This window comes from Cricetulus griseus, chromosome 4 (assembly GCF_003668045.3).
Source record: "Cricetulus griseus strain 17A/GY chromosome 4, alternate assembly CriGri-PICRH-1.0, whole genome shotgun sequence".
NCBI lineage: Eukaryota > Metazoa > Chordata > Mammalia > Rodentia > Cricetidae > Cricetulus > Cricetulus griseus.
The window spans coordinates 121,824,938-121,841,375 of NC_048597.1; positions in this window are offsets into that span (position 1 = coordinate 121,824,938).

Here is a 16,438-nt window from a genome sequence, read left to right on the forward strand (position 1 = left end):
TGGGTATAGAAAACGAACAGCTATGACAATCACTGACAGGTTAGGACAAGCTGCATGACCTTAAACAACCTGACCGTATCCTGCTGGAGAGCTAATACTGCTGATGTCTTCAGTTTTCAGTCTTACTGACTCAGAAGCACCTTTGCATTTATTTGACATGCCACTGACTGGGCTAGAGGAGACCTGCAAAGCAGGAGCTGGGAGTTACACACACGACAAAGAGAAGGAAAGGGAAAGGGGGGCTGTGGGCTGGAGTAAGAGACAGAAAGCTATGCTCCTGCTTCAAAAGGCACTTGGAAAACACAACTGTCTAAAACTGCAGGGTAGAGGAAACATACTGTCTGGTGTTTGTATGTGTGCATATGTCTATATGTGTACATGTCCATGTGTGAACACACACGTGTGCCCATGTGTGCATCTCTGTGACTCTCTATGTGACTGTGCTATGCACATGTCTGTTTCTGTGTGTCCCCAGCACAATAGTGCAGTGTATCTGACTGGCCATGAAGCTGAGTCACTGGAAGATTCAGAGCCCAAGACCCCAGACAGCATCAGAGCCTCTGCAGACCCTAAAATACACTTGAAATTCCTCCACGGAGACATACAGGATCTGTTTGGGTGTTTTGACCTTGGAAGCTCAACAATGGAATGCAAGGATGGTCTTTAGAAGCCAGAGTTTGAATTTGAGGTCCAGAACTTTCAAAATTGACCCTCCATTCTGGTGCTCTTTGCTTCACCTTTCTCTGTACTGAGATGAGGAATGCAATTACTGTGCTCAGCTCAAACTATATCATCAGTGTCTGTAAATGGAAAGTGATATTGAGATGAATATTGTTAGGTGTTTGTAGAGCTCAGGACACTCACTCCCTGCTTTCATTCTTTCTTCCTTCTTTCTTAAAAGTCACCCTACAACCATCTCACATCTCTAAGGGCTTAGCCCTGTGCAAAGACTTTGGCTTCTAGCACTGAAGGTATCATTTAATTGATCATCTCTCTCTCTCTCTCTCTCTCTCTCTCTCTCTCTCTCTCTCTCTCTGTGTGTGTGTGTGTGTATGTATGTGTGTTTGTACACATGTGTGTATATTTGTATGTGTGTATGCGTGTGTATGTGTATGCATATATGTGTGTGCTTGTATGTGTGTGTATGTGCATGTACGTGTGCACGTGTGTGTAGACCAGAGATCAATGCAGAATGACTTTTTTGATCAACATTAGCTGTCTTTCTCAGTTGCTCTCTACCTGATTTTTTGAGAAGGACCTCTTGCTGGAACTGGAGTTCAGAGGCATCTAGACTGGCTGGCCAGCTGTCCCCAGGGGTCTTGTGTCTCATCTTTCCTTCCTGAGAGCTGGCTGCAGGTGTGGGACTGGGGACTGAACCCAGGTTTCAAGCCTGCTAGGCAAGCACTCTGCCAACTGAGCCAAACCCTAGTTCCTGTTTAAATGATTACACAGCAAGGCATTTAGCCTGTGTCCCATCATATTGAAACACAAGAGACAACAGTGAAGAATGGAAGCACAGCATGAGCCCTGACTGCAGCTAGAGCTGAGGGGCCAGATTCCTCACTCAGGGAAGCTGATGGTTTTTTAAGAGTGACAGAAATCCTTCTGCTTAGTTTCTGGTTAGTCCTTTAAACCCTATTGCTTTAGAATCTGCTGGCTTTGAACTGGGATTTTCTAGTTGTTATCCCAACAAATTTAGGAAAAGGTTCTGTCTTTATTACTTCATGGAAAAGTCAGTGCCATCTTGTCAGAAAGCACAACTGGAAATTAGCTGGATATTGTATTTCCTTTAGGGTTTTTAAATGACTAGTTTTGAGAAAAGAAAAACCACTTAAATTATAAATACATTACAAAGAATTATAAACAGAGTCATGCTTAATTAATATCCCAGATGTTATTGCTTCACTCATGGAATTTCTTGTCATGTGCTGCTCTGTGTGGTTTCTTCACTACCCTGGAAGGATCATAAAATCCAGTTCCAGGAAATATAATATGATCCAGAAGATTGTGGTCATATTTTGTTTGTGATCTAACAAATAAAGTTTGCCTGAAGATCAGAGTGTAAAGTCAGCCACAGCCAAAGAGGCCAGGTAGTGATGGTATACACACCTTTAATCCTAGCACTGAAGAGACAGAGGCAGATGGATCTCTGTTAGTTCAAGGCCACCCAGAACTATGCAAAACTGATGCAGTCTAAAAGGGAAACAGAGCTCACAAAAAGGTGGTCTCAGGATTTGGGATCCCATGCCTTTTATTCCAGCATTAGAGAGGATTGGTGGAGAGCAGTGCAGTCTGGAGATGCAGTCTGAGGACAGGATCACCCTTTCCGTCTGAGCATTGGTAGAGGTGAGAACTCTGTAGTGACTGGCCGATTTGTTTCTCTGATTTTCAGCTTTAACCCCAACATCTATCTCTGGGTTTTTACTATTTGTGTTTCATCTGGCACCCAACTTTTGGGGTACAAATTAATGAAAAAGCTGCTTGCCTGCGGTGTTGCAGCCACTGGCACAGGCCAGAGCTGCACACGGGGCTCCCGCCAGAGTCATTGTCCAGACAGCTAGGTTTTCTTTTCCTTTTCCCCAAAGCTTCTGAGCAAGATTGGGATTTTCCTGTTATAGGCCCTCTAAAACAGTTTCCACCTGCCACCCAAACTCCAGAATCACCTGGGCTCCAAATGCCACAGGACTTAACCTGCCCTAGACTGGCTGCCTCTGCCTCTAAGCTGCTTCCACGTGTGTTTTTACCACACAATGCTGTGTGTGGTTTTTCAGAAAGACATCTCTCTCCTCTCTCTCTCTCCTCCCTCCTCTCTCCCTCTCCCATCTCTCTTCTCTCTCTCTCCCTCTCTCTCCTCTCTTTCTCCCCTCTCTCTCTTTTTCTCTCTCTCTCCTCTCTCTCCCCTCCCCTCTCTCTCTATCTCTATCTCTCCCCCTGCAAGGGTTGCAGGGTTTCCCTGTAGCCCCTCTCATCAAGCTGCTACTCTCAGCTCACAGCTACACGCTAGTTCTTTGATCAGACATGCTATTCTTCACAATTCACTGGCAGATTTGGGAATTTAGGTCTTTGTATGATGGTTTGAAAATGGAACAATTAGATGAGAGAATAACTAATATAGATGGGACTTATGTAATGTCAATTATAATCATTATCAATTTTATCATTTTTGTTTCATCACTAAAAAGTTGGTTAATTTGAGTGCTAAGATACAAGTTTTAGAAACATTTAATACACTTGAAGAAAGCATCCTGAGTGAAGTTACCCAGTTGCAGAAAGACAAGCATGCTGTGTACGCACTCATATATGGATTTTAGACATAGAGTAAAGGATTAGCACCCTACAATACATACCACCAGAGAAGCTAGGAAACAAGGAGAACCCTAAGAGAACTACATGGTCCCCTGGAGAATGGGAAAGGGTCAAGATCCCTTGAGCTAATTGGGAGCACAGAAGGTAGGGGGAGGGAGTTAGGAGAAAGAGAAGGGGAGAAGAGGAGGGGGGAGGAAAGCCTGAGGGATCAGGAAGACTGAGTGAGGTGGGAGGGATAGAGGAGAGCAAGAAAAGAGATACCATAATAGAGAGAGTCATTATAGGTTTAAAAAGAAAACTAACACTAGGAAAATGTCCAGAGAGCCACAGGGATGACCCTAATTAGGGGTCTAACCAATAATGGGAGGCTACCTTGGATGCCCTTCCCCCATAATGAGAATGTTGACTACCTTATATGCCATCCTAGAGCCTTCATCCAGTATCTTATGGAAGCAGAAACAGACATCTACAACTAAACATTGAGGGGAACTCCTGGAATCCATTTGTAGAGAGGGAAGAGGGATGAACAAAGGGGTCAAGACCATGCTGGAGAAACACACATAAATATCTGACCCGATCAAGTGGGAGCACATGGACCCCAGACGTAAAACTGGGGAACCAGCATTGGACAGAACCAAGCCTTCTCTGGATGAGGGTGTCAGTTAGGAGGTCTGGACAGTCTATGGGACCTCTGACAGTGGAACCAGTATTTATCTCTAGTGCACAAATGGGAGCCCATTCCCTCTGGAGGGTTACTCTTTCCACCTAGATATATGGGAGAGGGCGTAGGCCCTGCCCGAAATGATGTGACAGACTTTGATGATCCCCCTTGGAAGGTCTCACCCTCCCTGGGGAGGGGATGGGAGGTGGGATAGGGGGTCAGTCGGGGGCATGAGAGGATGGGAAGGAGAGGGAACTGAGATTAATATGTAAAATAAGATTGTTTCTAAATTAAATAAAAAATTTAATAAAACAGATCATGGAGATATTCAGACACAGACAGAGGAGTTTAATGGAGAACCAATTTCAGCACTGCATTATTAGGTTAGAGAGGACCAGTCTAAGGTTCTCAAGCCACCAATCTTAATATAGCCAGTAACCTTACAGGAATTGCCAAATAATAGAGGCTCTGTAAGAGCTAACTGAACTCCTGTGACAATGCTAGATTTAAGGAGATTCAAGGAAGGGATAGTCCCATACGGCATGCAGTCACCATTTGTGAAGCAGATGTCAAACTCATGGTCAGTTTGTAATGGAATTATCCCTAAAGACTGGATAGACTTGGGTAATGCTATTTTAGAGCCTTGTCCACAATTACAATGAAGTACCTGGTTCAGAGAAGAGTCTAAGACTATTGAACAATGGGCTAAAGCCAGAGGTTTAGTTATCTACCAACATAAAATTCTTGGATAAGAAGATTATGCTGCTATAGAAAAGTAATCTCTATATGATGACAATGTCCTGGATTTATGCCATGCAGCAGCAGCTTTGAATTCTTGGGACAGAATTAGAGAAGTAGGAAAGAAAATTGAATCATTTACTAAAGTTATACAGGGCCCAAAGGAAGCCTTCACAGATTTCTTACAAAGACTGGTGTCAGCAGTAAATAGAAAGATACCAGATTCAGAAGCTAGACAAATAATAATCAAATCCCTGGCTTTTGAAAATGCTAATTCTCAATGTAAAAGGATAATTAGGCCGTTGAAGGCAAGATCAGCACCTTTGGAAGAATGGATCCAATATACAACCAATCTTGAATCTCAAGACCATGATAATATATAGATAGGAGAGATGATTTCAAGAGGTTTGAAGGAAAATTGAAATGTCAAATTATTCAACTGTGGCAAACAATATCACCTTAAAAGAGATTGTAAATAGGGTACTCCTAGAAACAATGTTTTTTCAAGCATAATTCAAACAGAACACTCCTTCCTTCTGGATTATGAAGAAGGTGTGAAAAAGCCAGGCATCAGACTAATGAATACTAATGAAGAAAGGAAAAAAGAAAGAAAGAAAGAAACAAAGGAAGGAAGAAAGGAAGGAAGGGAGAGATCCCATACTAACTTAGCACATCTGAAAGCTCTAAAATAACAACAACAACAAAAAAGACCACATCCAAAAGGAGTTGATGGCAAGAAGCAATCAGACTCAGGGAAGCTTAACTCCAGATGGGTCAGAAGACCTGGGCAGAAACTGTGACCATCTGTTTCAAACAAGCTCCAGATACCTTGTTATTTATCTGTACAATTTCAATGGTTTGCTTAAACAGTTTTACGATTAGATTTGTTTCCTTAAGTTTCTAAAAATGGTTGCAATAATTGCCAGTTTGTTCCTTTTTTCTTTCCTCTTCTGTAACTCACCTTTCCTACTGGTAACTACCTGTTTGATCCATAGCACTAATGTTAGAAACATAAACTGTGTTGCAAGCAACCCTACCGGTAGAAAACAGTGTGCCCAGTTGGCAGCCTTTGTGGTTACAGCGTCATATAGAGTGGGGGACAATTTTGTATATTTGGTAGGGTCTGTGTTCTCATAATCAACTCACCAGTTGAAGCTGGATCAATACATTCTACATTCTGTACCACTCCATCCCCTCTGGGAATATACAGGTTTTCCCTTTTATCCTATGAGCAACATAACTTGGAAACTTATTCTTAATAGATGGCACTGCTTATCCATTATTCTCATCTCTCTCAACTGCTTAGGGTATTGGCACAACTATGAGAAAACTGTGGGCTCCTATGATTCTGCTTTTTTCCCTGTCTCTAGACTGTTCCCATTAACTCCTGGTATCATCTGTTTATTAGCATTTCTCCTAGACTCTTGTGGTTAAATAATTCTTTCCAGAACAGTTATGAAAATATGTAATATTAAACTTCATGAACTACTGTGACTCTTCCAGGCTAGTTACAGGGTGTATTAGAAAGGCAACATCCTGTTCTTAAAAATTTTGAATTCACTGTCACACCTGAAACATGAAAGGCTTTAAGGTGCTGAATCAGGTCTGTTATATATGTTTGTAACCGCATTCCCTCTGGCTCACTCAGGAGAGAGTCATCAGAAGGAAGTTTTCTTTTTATAATATTTACTTTATTTGTGACTGAGAAAATGAAACTAAAGGAAGCCAGCAATATGGCTAGCATAGTGAAAGCAAAGAGAGCAGGTAGCACATATGCTTCTGGGAGCATGCACAGAATTTTGCAGTGAACTGTCTATAAGCTTTGCCAAATGGGTCAGTGTCTCTTCAGTGTCTTGCCACAAGGAGAGCTAGTTGGTGCTATTCTCAGGCCTTGTCCCCTGAAATCACATGGCTCCTGCCAACAAAGAATCAAGGAAACAGAGTTGGTTCCTTGAGAAAAATGAGTAAGATTGACAAGCCCTTAGCTAAATTAACTAAAAGGTGGAGAGAGAATATCCATATTAACAAAATTAGAGAAAAAGGGGAATACAACAATGGACATTGAGGAAATCTAGAGAATCATAGTATTGTACTTTAAAAACCTGTACTTCACCAATCTGTAAAGTGTAAAATAAGTGGATAATTTTCTTGATATATACCACTTATCAAAACTGAACCAAAATCAGATAAGCAATTTAAACAAATCTAAAACCCCTAATGAAATAGCAGTCATTGAAAGTCTTCCAACAAACCAGAAAAATAAAAAATAAAAACTACAATCCAAAGAACCACAGAGATTTGGGATAGAATAAAAGACTAAGGGGTGTAGATAGATCTCTGTAGGAAAGGAAAATAGAATAGATAGTTATGGATTGGGGAGCTAGAATGGGATGACCGAGTTGGGATGGGAAGGGGAGAGGGGAGTGAGGCAGGGAATATGGGGAGACAGTGTTAAAACTAAGGATCATTTGAGAGGTATCTAATATAGTTGACGATTCCTAAAATATATACATTTATGAAGGACTTCTAAATGAAATCGTCAAATAATGGGAGAGACAGAGCCACAAGTGGACATCTCTTGTCACGAAATGAAATTTCCAGTACTGGCATTGGGTTTTATCTATTTGATTTGTAACCAAAGGGATCCCATGGGAGGAATCTCCAAATACCAGGGATGTTGCCAAGACCATAGGGTTGCTCTCCACAAACTGACAGCAAGGCCCAATTGTTGAAAACAACACTTTGCACAACTCATTGATGGAGAAGTCTAGCTGGTGCCTACATGGAGTCTTTACCTTTATGTTCTAGAGTCTTTGGTATAGGAAGGTACTCTACTTGCTCCCAAAAAATATGTAAACACCAAACCAGCTACAATGGTGTTCTAGATGCAACAGTGGCACAAAGCTTTTGGGAGTAGCCAATCAATACCTGATTTGACTTAAAGCCCACTCCATCAGATGTAACCCATACTTGACACTGTTTTGGTGACCAAGAACCTGAAACTGGATAGCACAGGAATCTAGGATAAAACCAAAACTACTTGTAACAGGGCCCAGACCGCAGCACAACTGACACCAGGACAGACGTATAATTCAGACTGTAAAACCCAGCATGTAGACTGCACCACCAACCAAAAATTAAAACAAAGACTGAATCTATCAGGGTATAGATATCAGGAAATCTCTAAATGTATTAACCTTGATTTTTGGCTTCTGTAGTTACACTTCTGGCTAACTGTTCTTATTAACTGAAGTATGTCAACCCAGAATATGGTTTTGTTGTGCCTAAAAGCTCTTCCTGTGAAAGACTTCCTGCTACACTGGGATCCTGAGCACCCAGTACAATCACTGACTGGCTGAATTTCTATTGGCTTAGACCCACGTCTGAGAAGTCTTCTTTGGTGAATATTCCACAACAATACTGTCAAAACAGAACAAAAAAAAAAAAAACCCTAGAAATGAAATGACTCCTACTAACATTCTGCTACACTCATAGATCAACACCAGACATCATCAGAGAAGCTTCCTCCTGCAGATGGAAACAAATACAGAAACCTACAGACAGACATTACTTGGAGAGAGACAGACTTTGGAACAGACAGTCATAAATGGGATGTTTACATCAAATCGCTTTCCTTGGAGTTCATGGAACCCTGTGAAAGAGGAGGCAGAGAGTGTAAGAGCCAGAGGGGATGGAGGACACCAAGAAAACACATCTCTCAAAATCAATGTGATCAAAGCTCATATGAACTCACAGAGATGGAAGAAGAATGCACAGGGCTTGCACTGGTCTGCATGTATACATTATGAATTCCAGTTTAGTGTTTTTATGGGACTCCTGAGTGTGTCTATGAGTGGGTCTCTGATTCTTGTGCTTTCTCTTGGGCTCTTGCCTCTGTTTTTTTTTTTTTAATTTTTTTCATCCAATTTGGAGGTATTGATTTTTGTTTTATCTTACCTTATATTAGATCATATTATATTATGCTTTGTTTTGCTGTGTATGTGGTAGGGGAGGTGATAAAAAATGGTCAGCAAGCACCAGAGTGCACCTCAGTGTTGTGAATGAATTCTAGTGTTCTAGAGCTCAGCAGGTAACTGTGGTTAAGAGCAACTACCAATTGTATATTTTAAATAGTCAATAAATAAAAGTTTAAATGTTTCCATCACAAAAAAATAAAGTATGGATATGTTAGTTATCTTGATCTACTGTTTATTTGAATTTAGATATTATAGTGCACCTTATAAATACACACAATCAGCGTCTAACAAAATGTTTTTAAAATATACAGAAAAATATTTTAATCTAACACTATTGAGAGATATAGGATAGCATACAGGTGCTTTGTGCTAGGGCATATGTGTTATACTATGTTCAATTACCAGAAAACACACCCACATACACACTGGTAAGAGAACCTAAGAAAGAACTTAGGACTTTTAGTGTGGAAATTACCACCACAGTTGATAGTCAATCAAAGCTGAATGTTGATGGGATGAGAGACTACAAGTCTCAGTAACTGAATGCCATCCCTCCAAAGTCTGAATGGGGCCATACAAAGAAGGGCCTGATTTTTTTTTTTAATTTAATATCTTCAGAAGGTTTAAATGTAAAGAAAATTAACAAGTTTCAAACAATGTTTGATGGGGGAAGTCCTTCTGTGTATATGCTTGTCTTATTGATTGATAAATAAAGAACTGTTGGCCAATAGGGAAGCAAGATAGGTGGGGCTAGGAGTTGAGGAGGATTCTGGGAAATGTAGTAAAGAGGGGAGTCACCATGTGATCCCAGGAAGAGAGGATGCATGCTGCTGGCGTCCTCAATAAGATAAGTCTTTATGAAATATATAGATTAATGTTATAGTTGATACTTAAGACAAAGCTAGCAAATAAGAAATCCTAGTCATTGGCCAGCATCATTGTAACTAATATAATCTCTGTGTGCTATTTGGGGGCCCTAAGGTGGCAGTGGAACTCAGGCGGCTGGCGGAAAGAGTTAATACAAATGTTATTGTTCACATGAGAACCACAGTAGCCTGTGCATTCTTTTCTTGCACATTGGCAGGTATAACATGATCTACCACCCTGACCCTGCTAGTTGGACTGGAATTTGAACGGCTCTCAAGGTTTTGTCTTCTCTTGGGAGGACAGGGTCCCCACTCCTCTTCATCCCAGAGGAATAAGACTGCCAGATTTTTCAAGTCAATGCAGGACACAACCAGTATAGAGACAAGTTTGCTTCAAAGATATCTCTAAGAAGTGAGTCACTCCTGTTCCTAGAATGCATGTTCCTAGAGGCCAAGAAGACAACAGGGATAAAATAGAACTGAAATGAGGCAGGAGGAGTCTAAATACTTTTAATCCATATGGCCCTGTGCCGACATTTATAGCAAATTATTATAGTTACACTCTTTTCTGGGTTCCACTCAGGAGACTGAGCTGACAGCATATGCTGGGAGAGGATTACATACATTAGGAAAGCACACACTTAGAGGAAAGTAGCTGGTTCCATGGAAATCAATGATTTCCTCTATACCATGACTCACTGGCCTAAACCTAGATCATGACTAATGTTCTATTGCCTTTGAACAATAAGAAAAATTTTTCTTTCCTTTCTTCACCTTCTCTTTCATTGCCCTCCTTTCTTTCTTCTCACTTATATGTCTAAATATCCCTTCTTCCCATGTAGCCCACACTGCCTTGAATTCATTGTCTTTCTGTCTTAGTGTCCTGAGTACCAGGGTTATTTATTTTCATCACCTATAGCATATTTATAACTTTAGTGTGTTTCCCAAAAAGGATTTAAACAATGTGCCTTGCAGGTTGAAGACAGGGACATGGTTGATGCTGGAGGCACACTGATTCTGGCTCTCAGTTTGCTTTTGCCATTATTTCCAGCTGCTTTATTGTTTTATTATTTCTTTAGATTATCTCTCTTTGTATCTCCTCTATTAAGATCATAAGTCTTTTAAATCAAGAAATGGAACTTTTCTATCTTCAATCCTCCATGAAGTTAGACCTCACATGTTTCCAAGACTGACCCAAAGTAGACCAAAACACTTCCTACATTCCCACCTAGCCTTTTGACTGGGAATTAATTCCTTCCAGGCAGAAATAGCCCTCCAGATAATAAACATTCAGTCAGTGGCTAATATTTACTCATCTTCAATCCCAGTACTGAAGAGGCAGAAAGAGGAAAATGGCTTTAAGTTCCAGGCCATCTTGGGCTATATAGCAAGTTGTAAGTCAGCCTGGTCTACATATCAAGACTCTGTCTTAAAAATTATGTACATAAAATGTGTGCTATTTTCTAGTTTGAAACTAATAGGTAGCTCAAACCACACTGGAAAAAAAATATTAGAGAGCCTTAAAATCTTGTTTTGTAGGAGGTTTGTTTATTTATTTATTTATTTGTTTACTATTTGATTGATATGGGGTCTTATGTAGCCTCGGCTGACAACCTTGAATTATTGTTCTTCCTTTGTCAGCCTTCCAAGTTCTGAGGTTACAGCTATGCATCATCATACCATAGGCCATCACGCATACTTGTCAAACCCTCTACTGCTCATCTATGTCCTAGCCCTATGAAAGCTATCTATAATCATGTGGGAAGCTGTCTTTGCAGGGCTGCAGTACCTGATCAGGGGAGTGTGAACCAAGAAGGGCTAGCTAAAGAAATTAAGAGACGAGATGGAAACAGGATAGGTGTCAGGAGGGCCATTCAAACCATACTGAACGCCCTTAGTTTATTCTTTAACAATCTTAGGTACCCACCTGAAAGTGGGGACAATGGCAGAAGACTTCTATTATCATGTATAAGGGGTAAATAGACTTACTTCCCTTAATCCTCTGGGTATTTGGTAGCCACACATGCCATCTGGCCTTCAGGGCCAAGGGTAAACACACCTGAGCACAAATCTGTTGTTATTTACAATAAGACATCCACTACCAAGGCCAAAACATTCTGTAGCCTCCAAGCTATAGACTTATAGGGTTAAGGACAGTTTTGAACTCTCTGACCTTTAGTCAAGATGGAGTGGAGCCAATCTTTATGGGCCCCGACATAATCACATTTTACTTAGAACATTATGAGAGGCCAAAATACTTCCTCATTTTTATCTATACATAAGACAAATCTATGGCTTTCATATATTAATAGTATACCTAAAAAAATCCAAATTAGTCCTAAGTGCAAACAAACATACAAAGGGGGATAAAGCCAGCCAGCAGCCTCAGCATTGTTCAGGAGCAGATGGGAGGCCTGAAAACTCCCTACCTATTTAACATTTATGCCATTCCGTTGCTCAAAACTCCTCAAAAGGTCCGGTTGGCTTGTGGAGCATGATTCATACTTCTCAGTGAGGATTAGAAACTTCCAACCCACCTGAACCCTTGCACACACTTTGCTTTCCAGCCAACCTTTCAATGTGGCCAGCTACCCCTCTTATCCCCCCTATAATTCTACCCTAATATTCAGTCACCCCCCTTTCAGTGACCAAAGACATCAAGCTCTGTTGTTTCTGCAGTTAGTATAAACCATCACAAGCATCTCTGCCAACTCCTCTTCAACATTCAAATCTCATTTCAAATGCAGCTTCATCTCAGAAGCCTTCCTGGGCTTCCAGGTTTATACAAGAGGCACAACCTCCTAAGTATATTATGATTGCCTATGTTCACCAATACTGTAAATTTAGTGTATTGTAGAGAAAATGAAAGCCTTATTTGTGTGTATGTATGTGTATTCATGTGTTTACATATACATACATACACATACATACACACCAAGCAGAAGAGGACTACAAAGACTTGTCTCCCTTCTCATGAACTGGTGCCAGGAAAACCCATTACCAGACAGTGAAGCTCACAATGAGGGCACTTGTAGATACAAGGAATCTGCAGGCACACTGAACCAAAGACTCCCAAATTGGCCCTTTCATTCTAGTGACTGGCATAACAAAAACCACCAGCCTATAAAAACTTTTCAGTTTCCTACATTTTCTGATGTATGCTACCCAGAAGAGAGAATGACACTTTTGGAGGAGAACTCACAAGCTCAGTAGGCCTCTGAGCACCAGTAAGACTGAGAGTATGGCAGAGTGTCTATGTGGATGGTGGGAGAGTCAGATGAGAAAGGCGCTGCCTTTGATTTATAGGTGTTCTCCTAAAATCACATAGTGAGGTTGCTTACATAGCTGTCTTCCCACATGTCTTTACTCCCTTGCTCTCTTGGGGTCATATGGTTTGGGAGGTGCCCAGATCTATCTAGAAATATTTGAAGTTCTGTTTTGTTACATTTTTATTGCAATGGTAGGAACTGGATTGAGGGCCTTTCGGATGGAACCTCAGCTCTTGGGAATCTTAAGTCAGCAGTGTGAGGCATCTCACTTTCCTCCTGGACAGACTTGCCTACACACCACAAGTTGCTTGAATTTCAGAGCTCCCCTTTGAAGAATAGATACATTTCATCATGTAATGTCCTAACAAATTTAACAACTCCACACAAAAACTCAGGCTTACAGCCTCCTGGCATGATGGGTGTGGCTGAAGTAAGGTGAGGAGCCAATGGATAGGACAGAGTTGGGAGAATAAGATGGGAGGTTACATAGTGCTGCCACAGCCCTCTGATGGCACATCTAACCGATAAGCATCAGGTTTCTGGGCAGGGTTTGGTGTGTAACTTCTAAAGGCTCCAATATACACGTGCATCCCCTTGGAACCCTTACTTCTTACTTTCCAATTTATATTCTTGTAGCTCAGTATATAGCTTCCCTTCAAAGGCTCATGTCCTAACTGGCTTATTGTAAATGGATATCACCAATACCTACTTCAACTTTTCCTTCAAGGACTGATAATTTGTTCCATAAAAAGTATAACAAACAAAGGAAGATTATATTTAAGACATCCAGCTTAATTTGATTTGATTGATTGATTGCCTGATTGATTGATACAGGGGACTGAACCCACAATCATAAGTATGCTAGGCACACACTCTACCCCTACATGTCTAGCCCCTTGATATTTTGGTTGTATGTATATTGAGACATTATCAACATAGACAAGGTAATCTGTATGTTTGTCTTCCTTCCTTGCTTGCTTCCTTTTTAAATGATGAGAATGTGTAAGACCTCTTAGCAAATTTTAAATAGACTATTAAGTATAGTTAACTATAGTCTCCATGCCTTACTCAGATCCCCAGAACCCATTTGTCTTGCAAACTGGCACTCCTCACTCCTTGACCAGCAAGTTCTCATTCCCCATCCTTTTCTCATTCCTAGCAGCTATCATTCTGCCCTCTGCTTTGACAAACTTTACACTCCTAGAGTCCATATATGGGTAAGCTCTTCCAGTATTTGCCTTTCTGTATCTGGTATTTTTAGCTTAGCATAGTCTCTGAGACCACTCATGTCACAAATGTAGGATTTCTTTTTTTTTTGGTTAAAAACAAATAAAATTCCATACATTATGTATATACAACTTTCTTTACCCATTCAAGGACATTTAGGGTGCTTGCATCCTTTGACAATTGTGAATAATGTTGCCATGGACATGAAGGTGCATATATTTCCTTAAAAGGCAGATATCATTTCTTTGGGATATGTATCCGAGGGGTGCCTTGGCTTCTCAAGGCCTTTCAGGTTGTCTGCTTTTCCTGGTTTACCCACTCACATTCCAGCCTCCTCTTGTAGAGGACACAGCTATTGACTCAGCGCAGAGCCCTTGTGGCAGGCCTTTCACTTCCTTGTTCCAAGAATTATTTGCTAACACATGAGTGCCTTGGCCAAGGCTTCACTCTCACAGATGATCATCTATGGTCATGATGGCAAGTTACCTGTCCATATCAGCTCAGAGGCTTCTGCTATAAAAGCCACTTTGGGCACTGGGAACTGAGCAGAAGAGACATTGCAGGCTTCACACCCATCAAATGGCTCTTTACCTTCTCTTACTCAACCCTCTGGACTGCCGAATGCTGCTTCTGGATTGGATTTTAAGAAGCCACTTAAGCAGCTGTTCACACTCCCACCTAAAATACACCAACTAAGAAAATCTTTGAGAATGTAAATGAAATCATCCTGAGTCTTCTGCAAAAGAGGAAGAGAAAATAAGAAGTCCAGTAACCTCAGGGCATGACTTAGACCTTTTCAGATCATTTGGGAAGGTGTAGGCAGCTTATTTTGCTGTAAATTTACTGTGGTTTCAGCAATACCTACTGTGTCTGGGAATGGTTTCACTTCCTTTTTGATGGTCAGTAATAGTCACATTAAAGTCAAGACAGCGGAAGAAAAATAATCTATATGCAGACAACAAATCAACTATTCATTGTACAACAGCACGGAACCAATTTAGTGATGAGTTTTATATAACTAGTACAAAGATTGCATTCTCCATGCACCAGATTGTCACTGAATATGAAACGGGTATTATTTTTCAGTTCAGCAGTCTGGTCCCATGGCCCTGTTCTCCTCACAGGGTTATGTAGTATCACACCATTCTATTATGTGTCAGTCAGGTGCTTGAGCTATAGCCCAGTTATAGGATACTTGATATGATGTGTGAGACCCAGGGTTCAGTACACAATACATCACCAAAAACAAAGGAAAGAAAATCAGTAAATTGACTCCACTTACTGACTTTTCATCACCGGATGTAGTAGCATTGCATCATGGGCTTTCCCAGAATCCTTTGAGTTATGGGTCCCAATTCCCTGCACCTCATGTGGCCTGATTTTCTTCTGGCCTTGAAGAAAAAAAAAAAAGACTAGCTGCTCAGGGAAGAGGTGCAGAAAACCTCTTATTTATTCAATGGCTGGTACTAAGATAGGGTCAGATGAGATGGGTAAAATTTTTTCTGATGAAAAATAGGAATTGGGTTCTTTTTCTAACAGACACCTCCTAATCAAAAAAAAAAAATCCCATTGATAGCCAGTGGTCAGGGAAAGCACAGAAACATTGAAAAAATCTCTGAGTAGAATGACAAACTAAATGAAATGGCTTAGTTATAGTCACAAGGGCACATTCACTTTTGAAGATCCATTGGGATGAGTACCGTGATTTGCACATTTTTCAGTCTGTATATGATATATCAAAAAATCTACCTAAAGGTAGTTCAGTTCCTCCACTGGTTGGCTCACCAAGCTCTGAGAACTCCTTGAGCATCAAGTTCCTCTTATGCAAATGGAGACAATACCAATAGCCCCATCAAGATGAAATGAAGCAATACCAATAGCCCCATCAAGATGAAATGAAGCAAACATGCACAGAAGTGTCCATCCCAGAGCTTGACATTCCAAAGGCTCCTGTGCGACTTCCTGCCTCTGTTTCATGTCTCCATGACCTTTTCTGGGCTTCAGTCTTCCAGAGTCAAGGGATGAAAAGTAATCCATGCCATCGTGAGGAGTCAAAGCCAGCCGGGCCCTGGCGATCTTGAGTAACAGTGAGAATATGAAGGATCCCTGTCATAACTGAAAGCAGCCAAGTCTGCAGCTGAGGTGCCAATGATAATAAAAGGGCTTGTAGCTGAAATCACAGTCTTTGTTCACTGTGGAGGTTCTTCCCATAGGAAAATAGACAGTCAAGTCAAACCACCAGTAATATGAAATATCAAAACAGTGGGCTTCCCCATGGATGGTCATAGCAGGGAACTCGTTTCCTTTACAGTACTAGTCTTACAGGAATGTTTGGTTGACTCATTAAAACCCAATCAATGGCTTCTTTCATATGTTCCATTTCCCAATTTTGGA